General features: G+C 36.3%; 1 protein-coding gene and 1 pseudogene across 5 annotated transcripts in view; both read right to left on the bottom strand.

Moving 5' to 3' along the window:
- The window catches only part of ATG10 (autophagy related 10), a 301,997-nt gene that overhangs the window by 146,790 nt on the left and 131,149 nt on the right, over positions 1-24,058 (bottom strand). The gene's annotated exons all lie outside the window — the stretch shown is intronic.
- Positions 4,355-4,933, bottom strand: LOC110222691 (large ribosomal subunit protein uL6 pseudogene; annotated as a pseudogene).

Consider the following 24,058-nt stretch of genomic DNA (forward strand, 5'->3'; position numbering starts at 1 on the left):
GGAATGTCTCAGAGACCTCTTTATCAGGAAGGAATTGGGGAGCCATACCACTTAATCCATGAGCCCTTTGGGGTAAAAGCCTGGGCAGAGGTCAAACTCCGCCTTGGATCTTAAATCCTTATAAGACTCTTAAGATCGGCCCTCAACAATCAAAGAGTCTCTTTACTGCCTAAATAAAATAAACAAGAGAAAATGAAAACTTTAGCCTAGCAGACAATTCAATATAATAAATATTTCTAAAGTACCTGCTACGTATTCTGTATTAGGCCACCGAGACAAAAAAAAAAAAGCAAACACAACCTTCCCTAAAGGGGTTTCTGTTATACTGTCAGAGGAAGGGAGGAACATGGTAAGAATACACAGAAGTGAAGGAGAAGGTCATTTCAAGGGGTAGCAAGCACTAACTGGGGCCAGCGAATAGATTAGGAGAGGTCACAGATAAAAAGTGGTACCCAAACCAAGCCTGGAAGGACACTAAAGGCTCTATGAAAGTGTATTTAAGACTCTCTAGTCTTGCTCCAGCCTGCTTTTCAAACCTTATTTCACATTCCTCTCCTCTACATTCTGGACAAACAGAACTACTAGCTAATGCTCAATCTCATCCAGCCCAGCTATCCTTCCCCACTGCAATCAAATGCCATCATCCTCTTCTTCCTCTTCCTCCTCCATAAGCATTTATTAAACAGGCACTATACTAAGTTCTGGGGATACAAAGAAAGGAAAAAACACAGTCCCTGACCTCAAAAAGCCCACAACCTAATGGGGAAGACAACATGAGAAATAACTATACACGTTCTGGACATATACAATGCAAATAGGAGGTAACCTCAGAAGGAAATTAGAGAAATGATTATTTCCCTCTTGTATTTAATAATTAATTGTCATATTAGGACCAAGGTGGAAATCTTTCTCAAAGACTTACCTAGGCCAAGATCTAATCAAACAGTAAAAGAAATTCTAAGTCTAGGCTAACGGGAAGATTCTTACTCATTGAATTTACTCATACAGGGCTAGGAAAATGTTGATTCTCCCTTTTGTCAGACAGGTGATATGGAAATCGATAGGTCTCTTTGGATAATCCAAGTCACATACCCCAAGACCCTCACTGTAACAAAACCCACCTCCCATTATAATCATTTTCTCATTAATTTTTAACCAATCAGAGTTGATTGCCACCCTCAGAAACACCTGTTTTTTCAAGAGCATATAAATTGTGAATCCACTACCATGAAACCTTTTCTGATTCTTCCAGACTCTAACCCTCACAAATTTTCCTAAAGCACCTCAAGCCTTTCTTCTAGTTCTATCATATTCTACTTCTATTTATATATCACATTGACCTTAGTAGAATGTAAGCTCTTTGCACTCTGGCACTGAGTTGTTTCGTGGGCCTTTGTATCCCTACTACTTAAACAGTGTGTCTTACTCTTGGTAGATCCTTAAGAAATGTTTTTAAACTGAATTGACGACATCTTGGCTAAAGTGATAAACCCTTGCCATTCTCGGTTTTTGTTGTTTCTGTTTTTGTTCTTTCAATCAGCTTTGCTCAGCAAGTGATTTCCTTTTATACTCTTTGGGAGACATCTTATCTACTGTCTGATATTCTTATTATCTGGCACTTAGAACCATTCCTATCTGAATGCAATTGCCACCCTAAAAGGTCCTTTCCCCCACCTAAATTTCGAAGGTGCTAAGAGTTCAAAGACAGTCTTTCAAGTGCCAAAATGAGCACGTTCACACATGAGTAGTTCACAATTACCAATAAGCAGTGAAGGAGCACATAGCCTCTGCTAAGTCTGGCATGCTGTTCCTCTATGCATATCTACCCTGTTTGTTCCTCAATGTAGGCTGCAAGTTACATAGGAGCAAGTAATTTTTACTTCCTTATGTACAGCAATTAGAAATAACAACCTCCACTTCTGTGGGCCATAACACGTAGCTGCTACCTGATGAGGTAGCTACCCCAGCCTAGTGGTCCCAGAGACCCAGAAATATTTGAATAGTGTGATATTTGATTACAATGATAGGAGGAGGACTATAGTATCTAGTTAATAATTGTGGTTATGTTAGAATGTAAGCTCCCTGAGGGTAAGGACTTTCTCTATGCTTGTATTTGTATTCTCAGTGCTTAGTACAGTGCTGGCACATTCTGAGAGCTTAATAAATGCTTGTTGATCTGCTGATAAATTGCCAGTAGTAATTGTTGACTGAGGACCTTATTTGTAAACCATCAGATAGAGTTGGGTCCTCATGTCTGTAAACCTTTATCACAGACCTATCAGGAACTGAAATGTTTCACTATCAAAGTTTCTGGCAACTGCTGCAAAGTAGTTTATAGGTCTCTCTCTACTAGAGAAATATCAAGCTTAGCTACAACAATTAGCTGATCAGATGTAAATGTTAGCTATAAAAAGATGCCAACAGTATAAAAAATATTATATCTTCATCCAGGATAGATTTTTGATTCAGATCTTAGGAAAATTTCAAATTTTCTAAGCAACAGTTAAAAGACGTTCTTTTCATGGGATAACAATTTATCTGCAGGAGATGAGAACTTAACAGTTTTACCTAAGCAAGCAGACAGCAACTTAAGACCATTCACATGTTTTTACAGGCTCTTTTAAAGACTGCTTCACAAAGAAGTGAGAATCATATAGAAAGAAAATAATGCAATCAAAAACTATACAATACATTGTTAGTCTTTATAAACTTTAAAAATCTATACTGGAGAAAAATAATAAAGTCAAAATAAAAATTATAAACACTCTAAACAAAAATAATGTTTGCTGCTCCCTCTGCTGGCTCTGAAGATGCAACTAAGCACCCTAATAAGTGACTGGCAAAGGAGGTTCAATAATGCTGCTGGAGAAGTGAGGAAAAGTTCATCTCACCTGCTTCCTCCGCCCACCCCTCAGCCTTAAGAAAAAACAACCAGTGTTTTTCTTTCATTTTAATGGAAATCTTCCACTGAGTTCATTTGGGAATAACATATTATTTGCATATCTCTAAGAAGGTTGACCTATAAAGACTATTTATAAAGAATCAAAACTGGCCTTCTTACATCTTAAGTATTCAGTTAAAATGATGCATGTTTAATTATACTTCTTGCAACTTCCTATACTAGCTAATCTGTGACTACAAAATATTTAAACCCTGGTTTAGACTTTTGAGTATGAATATGTGTGTTTGTATATGTGTATGTATTCCTTTCTTTCCAAGTTTTTTTTAATAGCTTAAGTTAGGTCTATAAGAGGTTAAATTCTTCTTGTTTTTCTAAACCGAGTTATTCTAAGTATCCTGAAGGCATTTAATTCCAAAACAGGAAGCCACAGAGAGGAACACTTGGTTGCACTAATCTTGTGCAGATCTTTTGGAAAGTATTTGCCTAAACACTCACTGAAAGAACCTTTTCTATGCTACAAGCTGTTAGACATGAAGTTTGAAGAAGAGACCCAGAGACATCAAACCACATCACTTAAATCACTCTTCTTTATGCACAGTATTAGTTACAAAGCCAAAATCAAAATCTCTCTCCCTTTTCTGTTAGTTGTGACAATTAGCTGATCAGATGCAAATGCAGAAACGTTTACATAATGTTTCATAAATAAAAATGTTTCAGAAAATGTATTTACTCACTTATAAGTTAACACACACATATATACACACATACATATATGTAGGTTTAAACCTATGATTTCCAGTAAGAAAACACCTTCTACCAATGCAGATTTATCAGAACAAGCATTTATTAAGCACCTACTATGTTACAGGCACTGTGTTAAGCACTTTTTACAAATATCTCATTTGATCCTCACAGTAACCCAAACCAAGTCAGGTACTCTTATTATCCCCATTTTATAGATGAGGATACTGAGGTAAACAAGTTTAATAGCTTGCCTAAGGTCACACAGCTAGTAAGTGACTAAGTCCAAATCTAAACTCAGGTCTTTTCCTGACTCCAGGCCCAGCACTCTATCCACTTTGCTACCTGGATGCCTCTAAAAGATTTCCATGGTACTAGTGAGAAGTTGAACAATTTGTCAGGAGTAACACAAAGATGTATCCCTGCCTCAAGTCTCTCCCCACTCCAGTCCATCCTCCACTCAGCTGCCATCCTCCTATGACCCCAGAACCTCACTATCAGCTCCAGGACCAAAGAGAAAAGCATCTTTTGGGCACTCAAAGCCATTTATAATCTGGCCCCCTCCTACATTTCCAGTCTTCTTACATCCTTGCTTCCCTCATACAAGATACTCCATCTCTTTTTTTTTTCCAAATGACAAAAATTATTTTTATTTTGACATCTGAATAAGTGTTGACTCCTCAGGACACAGACTTTGGCATCTTTTCCAACTTATTCATCAGCTTATTGCACTGTGCCTTTCTCAGAAACATAGATGCCATCCAAAAATTTTCTGATACCCTTGTTTTTGACTGTGGTGGCCTGTTGAATCAGGGCAGCTGAGTTTGATACAAATTCAATATCATTTCCTTCAAGAATTAACTCATCTTTTTGGGCTTGAGAAACAGCACAAGCAACACCTGGTCTCATGCACACTCTTCAGATATATTTCTCACCCCCAAAATTTCTGATTTCAACAAGTAAGCCATTCTCCTGAATAACAACATTGATGAGGAAGTGAGCATACACAGACCTCATCTTGTAATGAAAACCCAGGGTAACACCTTTGATCATGGTTTGTACATGACTACAGATTGTCCGTATGCCTGAAAGTTCTTTTCGATTTCCCCACCACTTGCCTACCCAGAGCCTTTTTTTCTTCTTTCCAACGAGACCGAGCTCAACATTGATATGGTTGAAATCCCTGCGGAGGATTCCTCTGGGCCCCTTCACAATAACTGTATGACCCTTAAGAGAGACGTCAACATTTTCTGGGATGTCGATGGTCTGGTTGCTTAGAATGGTCTTCATTCTGGTAGTAAATGGGCCAAAGAGCAGACGCTCCATCTCTTGACCCTGGCATTGTCACTGGCTGTCCCCCAATGCCTTTATTTTGCTCCCTCCCATCTCCATCTCCTGGCTTCTTTGGCTTCATTTAAATCAATGAAATCTTACTTTCACCCACTAAAATCTCACTTTCTGCAAGAAGCCTCTCTCAGAACTCCTTAATCTTAGTACCTTCCGCCTGAGATTACCACTAATTTGTCCTGTATATATGATATCTTGTTTGTATATAGTTGTTTATATGTTGTCTCTCTCATTAGACTGTGAGCTTCTTGAGGGCAGGGACTGGGTTTTGCCCTTCTCTTATCCCCAGCTCTTAGCACAGTACCTGGCACATAGCAATAAATGCTTGTTGAAGGAAAGAGGAAACTGTTATTTATTAAGCTCTTAAAATGTGCTGGGCAGATGCAAAATTCGGGGGATACAAAAAGAAGCAAAAACAAAGATAGGCCCTTGCCCTCAAGGAGTTTACATTTTAATAGAGAAAGATGACAAAAGAGAGCTGGGGGTGGGATGGGGTGGGAGTCCTGTACCTTTTAAGTACCAAGTCAAGATGTGGTTTTGAAGTACAGAAGGTAGGCCCCAGGTCAGGATGGAAAAGAAGATTCCCCTGGGCCCCTCAACAAAATGGAGGCTCCAGGAGGAACTCATAAATGGGAGAGGAGGGCAGGCCTTACAGAAGGATAGTCTAGGTTTAGAAGGCCAAAGGGATGGTTGAATACTCTTGGTGCTGAAAGAAGTTCCAGGATGAATCATCATGGGTTACAAGTAGAAAAGCTAGGACCAGGGTCAGGAAAAGAAAGAATGTTGATTGACTGACAAAGACAATGTGTATCATGAACTTATGTCTTCCTGACTTGAACACCAGCTTTCTATCCATTACACTAGGGAGGGGAGGGCAAGAAGGATGGGAAGTTGAGGAAGGGGAGGATAAGAAAGAGAGAGGACACTTGGGAGGGGAGGATGCCTAGGGAAGCTGTCGATCACTAAGGTGCTGGGATCCTTTGATTCTTTAAGTTGATCTAATAATAAATGCATTGAGTATTAATGCCAACACCCTGATAGCATACAGTATGTTCATAGCTAAGGAAATACAGGAAATTTACCACGTAGGTACAAAGTGATTTGGGTGAGGCACTAACACCTGGAAGAATAAAGAAAGATCTCAGGAAGGGGCACAAGAGCTGATTCTTCATGGGATCCAAGGGCTCCATCAGGTGAAGGTGAAAGAGAAAATTCCATGGGACAATGGCTGAAGTGTAAAAAATAAAATATAGTGTTGGGGTTTTTTCCCCATGATTTAATGCTGTTTCTAAACCAGCTTTTAAAGGTTTCTGTCTCATACACTTCAATTATTTTTCAAGGAAGGAGACTGATCACTGAGCAATTTAACTTTCTTTCATGCAACATTATTAAGGCATGATGAAAATGAAGCTTTATTAATATTAAAAAGCAATAGCTAAAAGTAGTCAAATGTGAAAAACAACCAAATGTATTTGTATCTACTAATGATTAAATATCAAAGTAATTATGAGACTGTAGCTTCAGTTTTTGCCCCTACTCCTAAGTTATTGGATATTGATAACTTTGCTTAAACTGGACATGGAAAAAGTCAAAATTTAATTTTTTAATCTACCATGTGGTACAAAGAGTTACAAGTATTTTTGAGACATTTCTAATAAAAAAATAGAACAAAAGTTTATTCGCTAGGGCAAGTTCTACAGGCACACTGATGATTATAATATCTTGAATCCCCTATTGGTGGTATTGGAGTTAGGGGGTAAGTAGATGTGGTCCACTGTCACTATTAACAACATGTTATTGTCACTGCTAAAGCTGTGTGGAAGTAATGATAGCTAGAAATTGATATTTTTATAACGGCATCAGGGAAGAGCAGCTGAAACAGAAACAGTATATATCTCAGTCACAGCTGGCACTCTCCTGATTTCATTCATTCATTCATTCATTCAACAGGCATTTAAGAGTTACTTACCACAAGCCAGGCATGGTGATAGGCATACATGGAGGATGCAAGGACAAAAACAAAACATTTCTTACCCTTAGGGAGCTTACATTCTCTTTGGGAAAACAACATATACACATAGAAGTAACCCCAAAATATACATAAAATAATCATAAAATAATGGTGGGGATAGCGGTGGCACTAGAAACTGGTACAGACTTTTTTTAGTAGGTGGCATCTGAGTTGAGCTTTGAGCTAAGCTAGGGATTGGAGAGGCAAAGGTGAGGAGGAGGAGCATTTGAGTCATGTGAGACAGAATGCAGAGTGTGAAAAATGAGTAATGGGCACTATTGCTGAACTGTATGTTATGTAAGGGCAAATAATGTAGGTAACCTAGAGGCTAGTTGTAAAGGGTTTTAAAATCCAAACAGGAGTTTGAGGAAGCTAAATGATGCAGTGGATAGAGGGGTAGGCTTGGGATCAGGAGTTCAAACACAAGCTTAGATACTTGGTAACTGTGTGACTTGAGGAAAGTTACTTAACCTCTCAGCCTCAGTTGTAAAATGAAGGGACTGGACTCAACAGCTTTTAAGTTTCCTTCTATCTCTGAATATAGGATGCTAAATCTAAATCTATGACTTCCCTTTTTTTTTTAATCCTAAAGGCAATAGGGAGCTAGTAAAGTCTTTTGAGCAGGGGAGGGACATGGTCAGACCAATGCTTAAAGACTATCAATTCAGCAGTTGAGTGAAGGATAGGTCGGAAAGACTCAAGGCTGGGAGATCCTTTACCATATTAAAAATGGCTCACCTTTACTTTTCAGGATTTTTAGCATAATGAGTGTTGTACTTTGCCAAGGGTTTTTTCTGCATCTATTGATATAATAATGCGGTTTTGGATTTTTTTTTATTTTAAAGATGATTAATCATGTTAATTGTTTTGCTAATGCTAAACCATTCTTGTATCCTTAGTATAAGTCCAACTTGGTCATAATGAATAATTTTTTCAGATATATTGTTGTAGTCTTTTCACCAGGATCTAAAATTTTTGCAGTTATATTTGTTAGTGATGGTAGTCTATAGGTCCCTTTATTTTTCCCTGATTTAAGTATTAGGACTATATTTGTCTCATAAAAGGAGTTTGGTAAAATGTTTTCTTTTCCAATTTTTTGAGAATCATTTGTATACCATAGCTATTAAGTGCTCTTTATGCATTTGGTAGAACATATCTTTAAATTCATCTTGACTGATAGTTCCTCCCCCACCCCACCTCCAAATTTCCTAATTACTTAATGGCCAGCTCAATTTCATTCTTTGAAATTGGATTGTTTAAAATCTCTGTTTCATGTTCCGTTAATTAGGGTATTTTATATTTTTGTAAGTAATAAATTTCTTTTAAATCCTCAGTTTTGCCAGCACATAATAGAGCATTAGCTTTCAAAAAACGAAATTAATCATTTTGTTTTGAAGAACCACTGCTAAATTATTTGTGGAAATGGAATCAAATATTAATTGTCTTGCTGTAGTTATGTATGACATTTTACATTTCATTAAAGATGCCCTTAGAGTTCTAGGGGATATAACCCTAAACTAAAACTTCAAAAAACAAGCTTACTGAGATAACCCTTTTCATAAAGAAGAAATTCTGAATCAGCCAAATTCCTAGAAAATGCACCTAAAGTTACCTCCCTTCTCAACCCATTGAAATCTGGCTTCTGACATTATTCAACTGAATATTCTACTTAACTTAATTGCCTAATCTTAGTCTTTGACACTGTTCACCATCCTCTTCTGGATATTTTCTCCTCGCTTTATCTTAGGATCACAATTGTAGATCTATAAGGGAACCCAGAGACTACCTAGCCCAATCTTATTATTTTAAAGATGAGCCTCAATGTCAAGTGCCCAGGGTTACACAGGTAAATGAAGTCGATTTTGAATGCAGCTCCTATGACTGTCCTCTAGATGTGGCCTCTTTTGGATCTCCCTCTACCTGTCTGGTCATCAGCCATAATCTGCCCCTTAATTATGAGTATTCCCCAAGGCTCTGTCGTGGGCCATCTTCTCTTCTCTCTATATACCTTCTCTTTCAAATGTCTCATCATTTCCCATGGGTTCAATTATCTCTCGGATGATTAATTCCAGCTCTTTTGTATATCCAGCTCTCTGCTCTTTTCAAAACTTGAGTCCCATAACACCACTTTTTTAGTGGCTATCCCATAGACATCTCAAATTGAACATGTCCAAAAGAGAACTCATTTTCTTTCCCTCCAAAAGGTACCCCTCTTCAAACCTCCCCTATTTTTGTAGGGTCATCATCATTCTTCCATTTACTTAGGTTTCACATTCTCGATTCTTTATTGTCTCTCATCCCCTTTGTCTAATCAGTTGTTGGGTCATGTTAATTTTTGCTTTTACATTTTTTATACCTCTCCCCTTCTTTCTGTTCATACCAAAATCAGCCTATTATAGGCCATTATTACCTCCTGCTTGGACAATTGAAATAGCTTCCTTCATTAGTGGCAGTAACATATTAATAGTGACAGTGGACCACATCTATCAACCCTCCCATCCTAGCCCACTCTATTTCATACACACACACACACACACACACACACACACACCCCTACCCAAATCTTAGCAGCAACAGAGCTGGATATCAAGAGAAAAAAACCCAATCTCCCTTTATGAGAAAGGTATAGTCCTAATACGTAGATCAATGAAGGATAGAAAAAGAAAATTACAGACTAACATCACTAATGAATATTGGTACAAAAATGTTTAATAAAATTCTAGCAAAAATACAGCAACATCCAAAAAAACTGTTCATTATGACCAAGTAGGGTTTATGCCAAGGATATAAAGATGGTTCACCAGTAGGAAAACAATTAACACAATCACAGTAAAAATGAAAAACATTCCAAGACACTTGATCATACCAACAGAGCAGAAAAAGTCCTTGATTTATTTATCCTAAAAATCTTATAGAGTAGGGGTATTTTCTAAAATGCTAAAAAAAAAAGATATACCTTAAACAAAAAGTTTCTAGTGGGGAAACATTAGAAAATTTCCTAATATAGGTACAAATAAGTACGTGCAGTTTTCTCAGTTTTCTTTGATATAGTTCTAGAAATGTTATTGTTAGCAATAAGACAAGAGGAAGAATATAAAGGCATAAATATAGGCAAAGAGCAGACAAAATTATTCTTATTTATTGACAAAAATGGTTTACTTAGAATGCCCTAGGGAGGTAGCAAAGAAACTAATTTAAACACTTAACAGCTTCAGTAAAGTAGCAAGATACAAAATAAATTCACAAATATAAACAATTCTATATAGCTAAAATAAAATCCAGGAGGAAATAATAAAAAAGGAAATCCCATTCAAAATAACCCCCAAATGCATAAAATATCTACAAAGGTATATTTAATATGCCTTATAATATAGATTACTTATAAATTACTAAACACTCTAGAGAAATAAAGAATGACAAATAGTTCAAGGGATAATTACTGCTCATGATTGAGACATGCCAATAAAACAAAAAATTATAATACTACCTATATTTACATATTTAGTGCTTTATCAATAGAGCTACCTAATCTTTACAGAGCCAGACAAAAAGAAAAACAAACCAAAAAAAAAACATCTGGAGAAACAAAAAGTCTAAAATCTCAGAGAAAAAAAATTAAAAATAGGAGTTATGGGGAAATAGCCCTTCTAGATCTCAAATTATATTACAAAGGATACCTTAAAATCATTTGGTAATTGTTAAAAAATAGAATAATATATTAATAGAACAAATTATATAACTAAGAATCACAAACAACAGAACTCAAAAAGTCAGTTTTCAATAAACCCAGGACTATAAATTACTTGAGGGAGAGGGTGAAGTAGTTTGGCAGAAACTAGATTTAAACAAACATTTTTTCAACATAACACACAAAGTTCAAAATGGATACATGATCTACATATAAAAGATCATGCCATTAAAAAATTAATAGAGAATCAGATCAAGGACCTTTGAAGGCTATGATTAGGGAAGGAGTTCTTAAAGCAAGGTTTAGGAACTAGTACAAAAGATAAAAAATTATTATATTAACATGAAATGACACTTTTGCATGAACAAAATCAATGCTGCTAAGAAAGGATGCTATATATTGTGGAAAATATTTATATCAAATATTGCTGATGAGAATCTAATGTTCACTATATAGAGAGCACCAGCACAAAAACATTTGGGCAAGATCTGTTCTCCAAGTAATAAGTAGCCACAAGATATGAACAAAGAGTTCTTAAAAGAAGTACAAACTCTTAGCAACCATGTGAGAGAATGTTCTAAATCACTAATAATGGAGATGTAAAACAACTCTTGACAGGGATGACATATGATGTAAATAGTTAATGTTAGAGGAATTCTGGAAATATAGATAAGCTAATACACCATTTGTGGAGCTGTAAATTTGTCCAGCCATTCAGGAAAGTAGTTTGAAATTATGTTGGCCCCTAAGAAATACTAGATCTTACCATCTGCCTCACTGCTTTACCCTAAGGACCTCCAGGCATTGCCATCTGTCCTGCCATGATGTCTTTAGTGCCTCCTCCTGACCCTAGTTCTTGCCATCTGCCTTGCGGCTGCATCCTAAGGACCTGCAGCTGAACCTTCCTATAGGTGTTTTCTTTCCCTATTACACTGTGAGCTCCTTAAAAGCAGAAACTATTCTACTTTTCTATTTGTATCTATAACTTTTAAAACTTCGGTGCATTGTAAATATTTAATCATTTTTCCCATTCATTTATTTAAAAAGTAATGAACATGTCCATACCCTTTTGGACCCAGAGATCCTACTGCTGGCATTTATCCCAAGGAGGCCAAGAGAAAAAGGCCCCATATATACTAAAATATTCACAGCATTGATTTTTTGTGGCAGCCAAAAACTGGAAGCAAAGTACATGCTCAGTGACTGATGACTAGCAAAATAAATTGTGCTTCATGAATATAATGGAATAATAATATACCGTAAGAAATGATGACTATGAAGAATTCAGAGATGCATGGGAAAACTTAAATGAACTGATTCAGAGAAAAGTAGACAGAACTAGGAAAATACGTGTACTATGATTACAACAACGTAAACAGAAAGAGCAAAAATGAAGTTAGATGTTGAGGAGAATGAGAAAATGCTTCTCCTTCACTCCTCTGCAGAAGTGGGCAGCTACGGGTGTGAAATACCACATATGTTGTCGAGTTCAATTGATACGTTGATTGGTTTTGAAGAAATGATTTCTTTGTTTATCCTCTATTTAAAAAAAATTAATTATTGTTCAATAGGACAACTCAATGTTTAAGGGTGGAGGGGTGAATATATTCAGAAATTAACACAATACAAAAATAAAAGATATCAATAATTTTTTATAAAGGGAAAGAGAAATAAAAACAAATGGTTTCAACACAATTCCAGAGCTATAAATTAGCTGACAAACAATAACTAAAAAAGCATTTAAGTGTAGAAAAACTGGCAATTTTTGTTTATTTACACTTAGTATAACTTACAATTGACAATGAATGAACACAGGAAAGCAAGGATGTGGTTTACTGTAATACCTAGAACAATATGAATATTAATAGTTAATGGAAGAAAAGGCTATTCAAAATTAAGTGGTGGAAAATAGCTGGAAAGTACTATGTGCTTCTGTGTTATATTTAAACCCTTTCAAATGGGAGTGAATGTATAATTTTGTTGTAAATCAGAATACAGATGTTATTTCTAATGATTTAATTTTTAGTGGAGGTTTTTTCTTTCAGGAAAGTTTAAGTATAAAATAAAAATAACTTTTTAGGTTGATGCTATAGACCAATAAACAAGAGTAAATTAGAGGGTGAGGGATGGAAATCAGTTAAATCAGTCATTCAGCATTGCATTCACAAAACCAATTGATTAACTCTATTTTTAATTTTTCATGCTAATATTTTAGAATTGTGTAGACAAAGACTTAGACCTCTCACCTGGATTACTGTAATAGTATCCTGATTGGTCACCTGGCCACACGTCTCTCACAATTTCAATCCCTCTTCCACACTGCTGCCAAAGCAATTTTTTTTCAAGTGCAGATCTGACTACATGACACCCCTAATCAGCAAATCCAGTAGCTTTCTATTACCTCTAATAATAAAATACAAGCTCCTCTGTTTAGCTTTGAAAGCCCTCCATAACCTGGCCCCAGCCCATCTTCTCAGACTCACTAAACATCCCTCTCCCTCCTGCATGAAGCAGTACAGCCAAACTGGCTTCTCCTCTTTTCCCCACTCCTGACACTTTCCCATCTCTGCACCCTTACCCTGGTCATTTCTCCTGTCTACAACGAACTCTCATTACTTACTTAATACCTCGCTCTCTTCCTTTAAGATGCAGTTCTGGCCCCATCTTTTGTAGGAAGCCTTTCTCGATCCACAAAATACCGAGTGTTCTCCCTCCCAAACTACCTACCACATAGATGTATATTTAATAACTGTATTTATGCTGTACATATTTTATAGGCACATGTTGTCTCCCCAATTAAAATGTAACCTCCTTCACTCTTTGTACTTTAACCCCTGCCCCTTGGACAGTGCCTGGTACATAGTAGGCACTTAATAAATGTCCCTTGACTGATTATATAGAAGTGCCTACTCCTACCACCACTACGGTGCCTCAGTTATACCTAATTGCATGTCCAAAATTTAAGTTTGGATTATAGGAGCTTAGATTTAATGAAGTGGTAAGGGACCTGAGAAGTTAACTGATGACCTGAGAGAAGTTAATTGATATGTCCAAAGTCACATAGATAGGACACGACTGAGGCAAGTTTTGAATCCAGGCCCACTGACACTAAAGCTAGTCCTGCCCTGCCTCTTTGGCCTTATACTCCAATTGATCCCTACTGCAGCATTAACACAGCATTTAAGCCTTGTCCTGGAAACAGAAACCTGGCACACAATCACTGTTCTAGAGTTATAAGGGACTTCTGAAACTGTCTGGTCCAACCTATGTTATTCATTTGTTTCAGTTGAGTCTGACACTTCATGACCCCATCTCGAGCTTTCTTAGAAAAGATACTGAAGTAGTTTGCCATTTCCTTCTCCAGCTCATTTTATAAATGAGCGCACTGAGGCAAAAAGGGTTCAGCGACTTGCCCAGGGTGAAACAGATAGTAAGTGTCTGAGGCCAGATCCATTGTACTACCTAGCTGCCCCAAGTTCAACATATACTAGAAAACAAATACAACAAAATATCTGATCATCTTGTCTTCATCTGAAGACCTACAAAGAAGGATAACCCCTTACTTCCCAAGATAACCTAGTCCACTTTGGGACAATGCCAATTAATTGCTAAGAAAAATTTTTTTGACATTAAGCCTAAATTTAACTTTTTATCATTTCCACCCTTTGCTCTTAGTTTTTCCCTCTGGGACCAAATAAAACAAGCGTAATTCCTCTTCTAAATACAGTAGCCTTTCTAATGACTAATGATAGTCATCATGTTTTCCTGAGTCTTCACTTCTCTTTTTTTTTTTGTAAATTTTTTAGTCATTTTAAACTTAAATATGAAACTAGAAAAGAAAAAAAAAGAACAATGCCATGTACACAGCAGAACATGAGAGGATTCAATATTAAATAATACATTTCCATTTCAAGAAAACCTACATAATAAATACTACACATTGTTTTCAAAGCTACCCTTTTCTTTGCTTCCTTGTTGGTTTTCTTTTGTTCTCTGCTGTGCACTTTTTACTTGATTTGTTTCCCCTCCTCTCTCCCTTACCCCCCTTTCCCTCCCACCCCCCTGCTGCCCTAAAGGAGGCTACAGTTAAACCCAGATTCACACTCACACCCACACTCATACATACCCACACACAGATATATATATATTTATATAAACATACATAGATATCTATAAATATACACATATATACACGCATGCACATGTATGTAAGACCATACTATGCATATTTCTACTTGTCATCTTTCTCTGAAGGCAGGTAGCATCTTCCATCATATGTCCAAGTCTTTTCATATTTTTCTCAATCAAACAGCTCATCATTTCCCACACCAAGTAGTATTCCAACACAATTACATCCTGTCTGAGAGATTGTCTGTGAAAGTCTTTCCCCAATTTTCTGCATTCCTTCTATTCTTGGCTACTTTGGTTTTGTTTGTACAAGAAATTTTTAATTTAAAATAATCGAAATTATCCATTTTAAACTTCAACAATGCTCTCACCTTATAATTTAAGGTCTGACTCTCCTTCCTTCACATGTTTTTTTCCCCTGGTTTCTTTAAAATTCTTGACCCTTTGTTTTTCCAAATGAACTTTGTTATTATTTTTCCTAACCCCATAATATTTTAGTAACTTAACTGGGATGGCATTGAATAGACTAGGTAAGATTGTCATTTTTATTATATTGGCTTTACCTACCCATGAACAATAAATATTACTTCAATTATTTAAATCTAACTTTATTTGTATAAAAAGTGTTTTATATTTATGTTCATGTAGTTTCTATGTCTGTTTTGGCAAGCATATTTAGGTATTTTATAGTATCTAGTTATTTTAAATGGTCTAAACACTATTGAATAATACTGGTGACATGTAGTATCATTTCCCTATTTTTCTCTTTTGATTAAATCTATTTCAGCTTTAACCATGTCTGAGATCATGATTACTACCCCTGCTTTTTTTACATAATAAATTCTACCCCAGCCCTTTATTTTATCTTTGTGAGTAGCTCTCATTTTTATTGTATTTCTTAAAAGCAACATATTGTTGAACTCAAATTTTTAACATGCTATCCATTCTGAGTCTTCACTTCTCAAGGCTAAACATATTCAGTTCCTTCAACCAATCCTACAGTGCAGGAGCTTCAAGGCCCTTTACATTTCTGATTGTCATCCTCTGGACACAATGGCAAGAGCAAAAAATCATAGGATCATCAATAAAAAGCTGGAAGGGACGTTAGAGGTCATCTAATCCACCCCCCTCAGAGAACACATGAAGAAACTCAAGTCCAGGTAGGTTAAGTGATTTGCCAATAGTCACTCAAGTGGCTAGAAAAAGCACCAAACCTGGAGTCAAGATGACCCAAGTTCAAATCTGACTTCAGATGTTTACTAACTGTGTTGATCCCGACAAGTCATTTAACTTCTGTTTGCCTCAGTTTTCATCTTTTCATGTCCATAAAACAGAGATAATAATAGCACTTACCTCTCAGGGTCGTCGTGAAGATCAAGTAAAATAATAAGTGTAAAGCCCTGAAAGTACCCGGCACACAGTAAGTGCTAATAAATGTTAGCTAATATTATTGCCATTATTGTTTTAAGTATTATTATGTGACAGAGTCAGGATTTGAACTTGTCCTAGGACTCCAGATTCATCATTTCTTCCATTGCCAAAGACTCAAACCTAATCAACTTCTCTCTGCTTATCTGCCTCCCAAATAAAATAAATGGAAAATTATGGATCAGATATATAAAATTTTATTTGGGGGAAAGGTAGTATAAAAGTACTTTTGGAAAGAACAGAAGAGGGATTAATGTGTCAGGTGATGGGACAGAGGAATTAGTGAGATGCACTTGTTTCCATAGAGCACTGGTAAAATATTTATAAGACATAGAATAGAAAACCAGCATAGGGATGAGGGTGTAACACTAAAGGGATCTTACCTTATTTTAAATTAAGACTCCTTATGATGCTCGTTTTGGGGGATAGAAGGAATGGGGCCTGGCCCCATTATTTTGTTGGTGAGCGTGCTCCCCTCAAAAGTACAGATCATATATTGATAACTGCTCAGCAACTTAAGAATTTTACAGAGCTTCTGAAGGGTGCCGGGACATCAAGTGATTTACCCAGGGCCATTCAGCTGGTCGGTGACAGAGCCAGGGCTTAAATGCAGATCCTCCTACTTCTGACCCTGGCCCTCTACACCCCAGTCTGAGCTGTTGCTCTCAGACACTAGGCCCTAGAGCAAAAATACCAGCGCCATTCCAGTCCTCTCAGTTGGTCACAGAAGACAGTGCTAGAGACAGTTACAGCTTTGCCTTGCATGGACATGTACAGCCCAGGTTACACGGTTTTTAAAAAAATAAAGAATGTATTCAATTCTGTCCTTAAAGGGGCAGAATTTTTTTATAATATGTACTTAGAAACTCAGAAGCAAAGTTTATTTTTTATAGAGCTCATTCTAGTTTGGCACACACTGGATTTTCTTCTTCTGTTTCTAATGGAGCATAAATCCACATGCCCATTTAGTTTACTTCCTCACAATTTGTGCATTATCATCATCTATGTCACCAAGAATGTGTACAGGTCTGGAAATACTGTAGGGTTTATTCAATCTGCTTATTTCAGACTTCTAGAGGTTGAGATGGGAAGGGGGGACGGGACATAATTTTTAACAAGTAACACAAAATAGTTTTTTAAAAGTTTTTAGAGCTAAAGATCTCTGATTCTACCACATCAAGGTTATGACATTTTCTGAAGGGATACAGTCAATTTAAAGGCTAAGGAGGAAAAATTAAAATATAAAACCTAAAGGAATCATTTCTATTATAAATTGAAGGCTAGGTAAAACATATGATTCCTATACCACAAATTTCAAAATATACAGCTATACTGAATAAACTTTTGATCAAATAATCCATTCAGCATTACTCCCTGACAGAAAAATATAGCTTAGTTGTATGATAAAGAATTTCAGGTAGAAAGAGATCAAATAAATGGAATAGTTGCTCTCCCTTTATGTATGTATTAGCTAGCTATCCTGCTGAAAAGGTGAGTGCAAAGCAAATACATGAATATCAAATCATATTTTTACTTTGATTTCCATGACAGTTTCAGAGATGTGTAGGTATGGAAAACATTCATAGAACACCCCAAAAAGTATACCTCCACACTTGCAGCAAAGATGGAATGTGAAAGTTTCCAGGCACTCTCTGCTTCTACGAGAACTATCTCAGGAACAATGAAGACTGCCAGATTTAGAAATTCAACAAAACTAATGAAAAATGCTAACAAGTTCCTCAAACCCCGACCACTCCCAAGACTATGCCAAAGGACAAAACTCAAAACTTGTGTTCAAAGCTGCCCCAGGAAACAGTGAAAACCAAGGCGACTGGGCTGTAACAGGGAATGAGGCCAAGCCAAGAGACAGAAACAGAAGCTATGGACTGTGACACAGGCTATCTCCAGATCCAAGGACAGTACCATGGAAGCAGTCAGGACCTGGATCCAGGCAGTTTCCCAGATAGACACTATAGTAAGGGAGGCAGGACAAGAAAACTGTTGAGGACTATAGCAGGAATCAGGACCCAGCTATAGTCCCTTGAACAAAGATTATGGGAAGAGAAAACAACAAACCCCAGAAAGAGCTTCAATTTGGAAACTGAGACTAAAGGCAAGAGCACACAGAAGAAAATTCCTAATAGAGTGGAGAAATATTATGGGTTAAGAGAATCCCAACCCAAAATTACAGAAGAAGAACATAACTACACAACCATTTTTATGACACCAGGAAAAAAAAAATGGATTAGCTACAAGGAGTCTGAGACTACCTGGAAGAAATAAAGGAAAGAGATGAAACAAGAGATAAAGGATTAAATTAGAGTTAATGCCAGATGGAGAACAGATAAGGACAGGAGGCTTTAAATCTTAGCCAAAAGGTTGATATCCTGAAAAAACAGATGAAACAAACAGAAATTCATACTTCAACGCTACAGCAAGAACTATTAGAACAAAGTCAAAAGACTAGAAAAATTAGGACATGGGAAGCATTTCACTGTGTCATGGCAGCCAAGAAAGGAAAGAAACATGATTAAAATCTTGATTACTGACCAAAGTAAGGTGGTAATAATATCTGAACTCACAAATTATGATTACCTGTAATTTTCTATTTCTAAAGGGTTTTTGTTGCTGTAGTTGTTTGTTTAAATAAGGGCTTCTCCCTTGAATCTTGCATATAATTTTAAGCCAGGATACCAAGTTGAAAAGTTAACAACTTTTGTTAACTATATAGTAAGATGAACGTAAAATATCTCATTTAAATGTTTAACCTTAGTTATAAAGAGAAACACAATTCACTATGATTATTGTGTCCTCACTTGAAATATTTTGCCAGTGTTCTTAAATATTAGAGGCAATCATTCATTCAATTATTAAATATTCAAAGAAAATGTCTTTTTACAAAGCCTCTTGTGGCTAACTTTGAACATGTTAGTGCCTTAATCCCATTGACTGACTGACAAATAAATATAAATGCACATCCATAACCTGCATCAGTAGTACCTGCAGAAGATCTTTTAAAAGACTGAAAACTTTTAACTACAGAAGAGTGCTGCAGCCACTTTCCAGATCTGACTAAAATTGGAGTTTCTGACCAAAATAACAGCTGCCAAACTATACACTGTGTGAAACCTCATTCACATATGTCAGATTTCTATCAATTTATCAAGTGAAAAATTGCTACATGAATATGTACGAAGACTGACCTGCATTGATGGCACTGTTCAGCTGATAATTATAACTTCCTAGATTTCATTTTTAAAGGGATAGCAAATGTTTTCTAATCAAAAGCCATACGCAGCTCAGGTTGTGCCGTGGATAAAACACGGGACCTCAAGTCAGCAGACATGAGTTCAAATCCAGCCTTAGATACTTTAGCTATGTTGCTTTGGGCAAGTCACTTAATCCCTTTGTGTCTCAGTTTCCTCATTTGTGAAATCATATAATCAGATAATAATAGTACCTACCTCCCAAGGTTGTAATGAGTAAAAAATGAGAAAATATTTGTAAAGCACGTCACACACCTCAAAGTGCTATAAAATGCTAGTTATTATTATTGTTATCATTATTATTACTGTTGTAGTTTCATCTAAAGGATATCAAAATACTAGATACTTGAAACATGGCAAACTGGTTGAGTTTTTACATTTTCACATCAATTTTTAACCTTGCATAGATATTACCGTTGTGAATTAAGAATAAATAAGTGCCACTCTCCAAAATAACTAATTAATCAACTAGTCAGCATTTAGCAACAAAATCTAGCTTATTTGCTATTGAAAGTAAAAGATCTTTTTCAAAACAAAGTGTTATTATTCCATTACCAATTAATACCTCCATCAATGTCCATTATATATATATATCAGCACTACTCATTACTTAAACATTCACTGTCTTAAAATTAAGTCTATAAATTAAATATTAAAATGATCAATGTACATATTAGTAGTTAATGCTTCACTTTTCTAACTTATTTAACTTCAGTGAAATCAAAGAGTTAGTTTTGTTTTACTTGATTTTGTCATTAAGTATAGCAAACCAGCAACTCAAATGAAATAGTCTGAAGACTATGTAGATTTTATAACTTTATTCCAATTTAGTAACTTTAGAAAAATAAAGAGGTAATTTAAATTCGACAGCAAACATTTATTAAGCACCTACTACATTACCAGGTACTGTGCTAAGAAATGAGCAAAGAAAGACAAAAAACAGTCCACGCTCTCAAGAAACTTATAGTCTAATAGAGGAGACAACATGAAAAAAACTATGTATAAATAAGATGTATTCAGGATAAAATGGAGAGAATCAATATAAAGAAGGCACTAGCAGTGCCTTCTTGAAGAAGATGGAATTTTAGCTAGGACCTGAAGGAAACCAGGAAAGTTGGGAGATGGAAATGAGGAAGAAGAGAAGAATTCTAGGCATGGAGAATGGCCAGTGAAAACGCCTGGAGTTAGGAGATGGAGCATCCTGTATGAGAAACACCAAGGAGGGCAATGTCATTGGGTTGCAGAATACATGGAGGCAAGTACTCTAGAAAGGTAAGAAGAGGCCAGGTTATGAAGGGCTTTAAAAAGCCAGTGGATTTTTATATTTAATCCCGGAAGTAATAGGGTACCACTAATCTACTGAAGGAAGGGTAGGGGGAGCAAGACAATGTCAGACCTGTGCTTTAGGAAGATCAATTTAACAGCTGAATGCAGGATGGACTGGAGTAAATAAAGAATTGGGCCGATGTAACAAGTCAGAAAGCTACTGCAACAGTCCAGGAATGATGTAATGATGGCCCACACCAGAGTGGAGGAAGTGTCAGAAAAGAGAAGAGGGAATATATGAGAGACCTTATGAAGGTAGAATCAATAGAGCTTGGCAACAGATTGGATATGGACAGGTGAGAATGAGGAGCCAAGGATGACACCTTGATTACTGAGTCTGAGTGACTGGGAGGATGGTGGAGCCCTCAAAAGTAATAGGGAAGTTAGAGACAAGGGAAGGGTTTGGGAAGCAAAGGTAATAAGTTTAGTTGTTGGGATGTTGAGTTTAAGATGTCTAAGGGATATCCACTTTGAAAAGTCCAATAAGCAATTGGAGATGTGAAGCTCAGAAAAGATAGGGCTTGACTAATAGATCTGAGAATCATCTGCAGGGAGATGAGAACTGAAGCTAAAAGAGCTTAAGGGATCACCAAATGAAATAGTACAGAGGAAGAAGAGAAGAGGGCCCAGCACAGAATTTTGGGAGACACCCACAGTCAGTGGGCATGACCTGGATGAAGATCCAGCAAATGAGACTGAGAAGGAGCAGTCAGAAGAAGTAAGACTAGAACAGGAGAGGGCAGTCACAAAATCCTAGAGAGTGAGAGTGTCAAAGAGAAGAGGGTGCTGATAAGTCAAAAGCTGTGGAGATCAAGATGGATGAAGACTGAGAACATGCCATTAGATTTGACAATTAAGACATCACTACTAACTGTGGAGAGAATGGTTTCAGTTGGTTGATACGACCAGAAGATAGACTGCAGAGGGTTAAGAAGAAAGCGAAAGAAACGGATGTGGAGGTACCCCTATTGTAGAAAGCCTTTTCTAAGAGTTTAGCCATGAAAGGGAGGACAGCTTGGGAACAATGGCTACCAGATTGGTGATCAAGGATGGGGAAGATGTGTTTGTAAACAGTAGAGGAGTAGTCAGTAAACATGGAGAGACTGAAGACTCGTGAGAGAGCAAGAGTGACAAAGTAGGTAATATGCTGGAGAAGCCGGGATGGAATGTGAGGGATTAGTCTTGGCCACAAGAAAGGCCACCTCTTCATTGAGACAGGAGGAGGTGTTAGAAGGCATCTGAGTGAAGCGAGATGAGGAAGGGAAGACAACAAAGAGCTCTCAGCAAATGGCCTCATTTTTTAAAGTGAAATATGAGACAAGATTCTCAGCTGGAGTGGGGGGGGTGTCATAGAAGGTTTGAGAAGGGATGAAAAGATTTGGAAAAGTTGTTGTAGTAAGTAGCATAACTGATTAGGGAGAATTCAAATACTACCTAACTCATTAGGTATGGGTTGTTTGATCAAAGTTAGTTTGTCTTGGTACTGCTGTACATTCATAGAACAGCAAAATAATTGTATTTTAGTTCAGTGTCCAGCAAATGAGTGTGCTTGTATAGCTTCAGGTTCATGTTTCAATTCAAGTTGATGTTTAAAATTCAATTCAATTTAATTTGAGTTCAATCTATGTCACTCTATTGTTCTTACATGATTATTACTTCTGTTTTATTTCAATACTGTTTCCAGGTCTCCATGGCATGGATGAGTTGTACAAAAAACCCATGAAACTCAGTTAACCTAACTTAGGATCACAAACCTGGAAAGGGCTATCTACAGAAGTCACCTAGTCTGACCCCCTCATTTTACAAATGAGAAAACTTCATCCCAGAAAGGTGAAGCGACCTGACTCAAGTTTCATAGATAAGTAAGTAGAAATCACAAGAAAGACTGTCTTAATGATTACTAACATCGAATCTATAAAACCTGGTCAAATATGACAAGCCATAAAAAACTGATTAGTCACAATAGCTATAATTTATCTTTAGGTTAAGTTATATTACAGTGATACAGAACTGATTTTGTCTTATTACTGGACAAGTGAATATAACATTAGTAATAATTCAGGAAAAATGCTCAGTTCAAAATAAATTAAATGCTATAAATAAGTTTTTAAGTTGCTTGCTGGAGTCCACAGCAAAAGAAGCTTTCCTGCTCATTGCTCAGTGAGGCCATCTGAGAAGCAGCAAAATCAGGACATAATGCCAAAGTGGTAAAGAAAACCTTAAGTGATTTCCCCAGAACCAAAGCACTCTCCTTCTTCTCTGTGATACTTTTATAAAGGAACAAAAATTTTACCATGTTTTGCTCTTTTTTAAACTATTCTCTTTCTTTTTGTCTCTCCCTATCACTGGCCACCATAAAGATGATACATTTATGTGAGCTGGCTTTGGATAACATATATTAGGATAACCAGACATACTAATTTTGCAAACTTACCTTGATCTTTTGGCAGTTTGAGCAAAACACAAAAAACCTGTCATGGTAGCAATATATCCCTCTTTTGGTTAGCAAATTTAACATCTTAACTTGAGGACTTCAAATTATAATTAAAGATTTACTCAAAAATTAAAATTAACATTCATATAAGAAAAGAACCAATTCACATTATAAGTTTTCCTTTAATTTCTAAAATGAAGCTAATTTGTGGCTAAAGTTGATATTCTTTCAATGTGGATCTATTTTAAATTCTTCAGGGACTTCTTTAAGTAAATATAGTACTATACCATAAAATGGCCTAGACCTTTTGATAAACCTTTCAGCAAAATCTAAATAATTATGAAAAGCATTTTCTAAACACATTGATATTTCACTACTGAAGCATCATAACACTATAATCTTTGATCTTGATTCAGGAATGTTTGCTTTTTATAAAAATAAGGTATTTTTAAAATTTAATACTAACATTTGTTGGGGTCATTAATATTAATAAGATAATAATTCTTTATATTTATGTAGCATTATTTGCCTTTTATTAGGAAATTCAAGGGCTATAGAAAAGTTCATTTTTGTCAAATTTGTGACACATTTGATGTTATTTTAGATATGGCTCATATTTCTGATATGAGATCTTCTTGCATACTTCAATGGATCTTGCTGACACGGGTACTTCCTACAAGAATGAAGGTTATAGCCTATTTATGCCTTTTCATTCCGAGCAACTCTTATCCATGTCCTTCCATAAATCTTCCATGGAGGAACCACTCAAAAGGCTAGAGACCTTCCT

Source organism: Phascolarctos cinereus, unplaced genomic scaffold (genome assembly GCF_003287225.1).
Source record: "Phascolarctos cinereus isolate Bilbo 61053 unplaced genomic scaffold, phaCin_HiC Scaffold_4;HRSCAF=312, whole genome shotgun sequence".
Lineage (NCBI taxonomy): Eukaryota > Metazoa > Chordata > Mammalia > Diprotodontia > Phascolarctidae > Phascolarctos > Phascolarctos cinereus.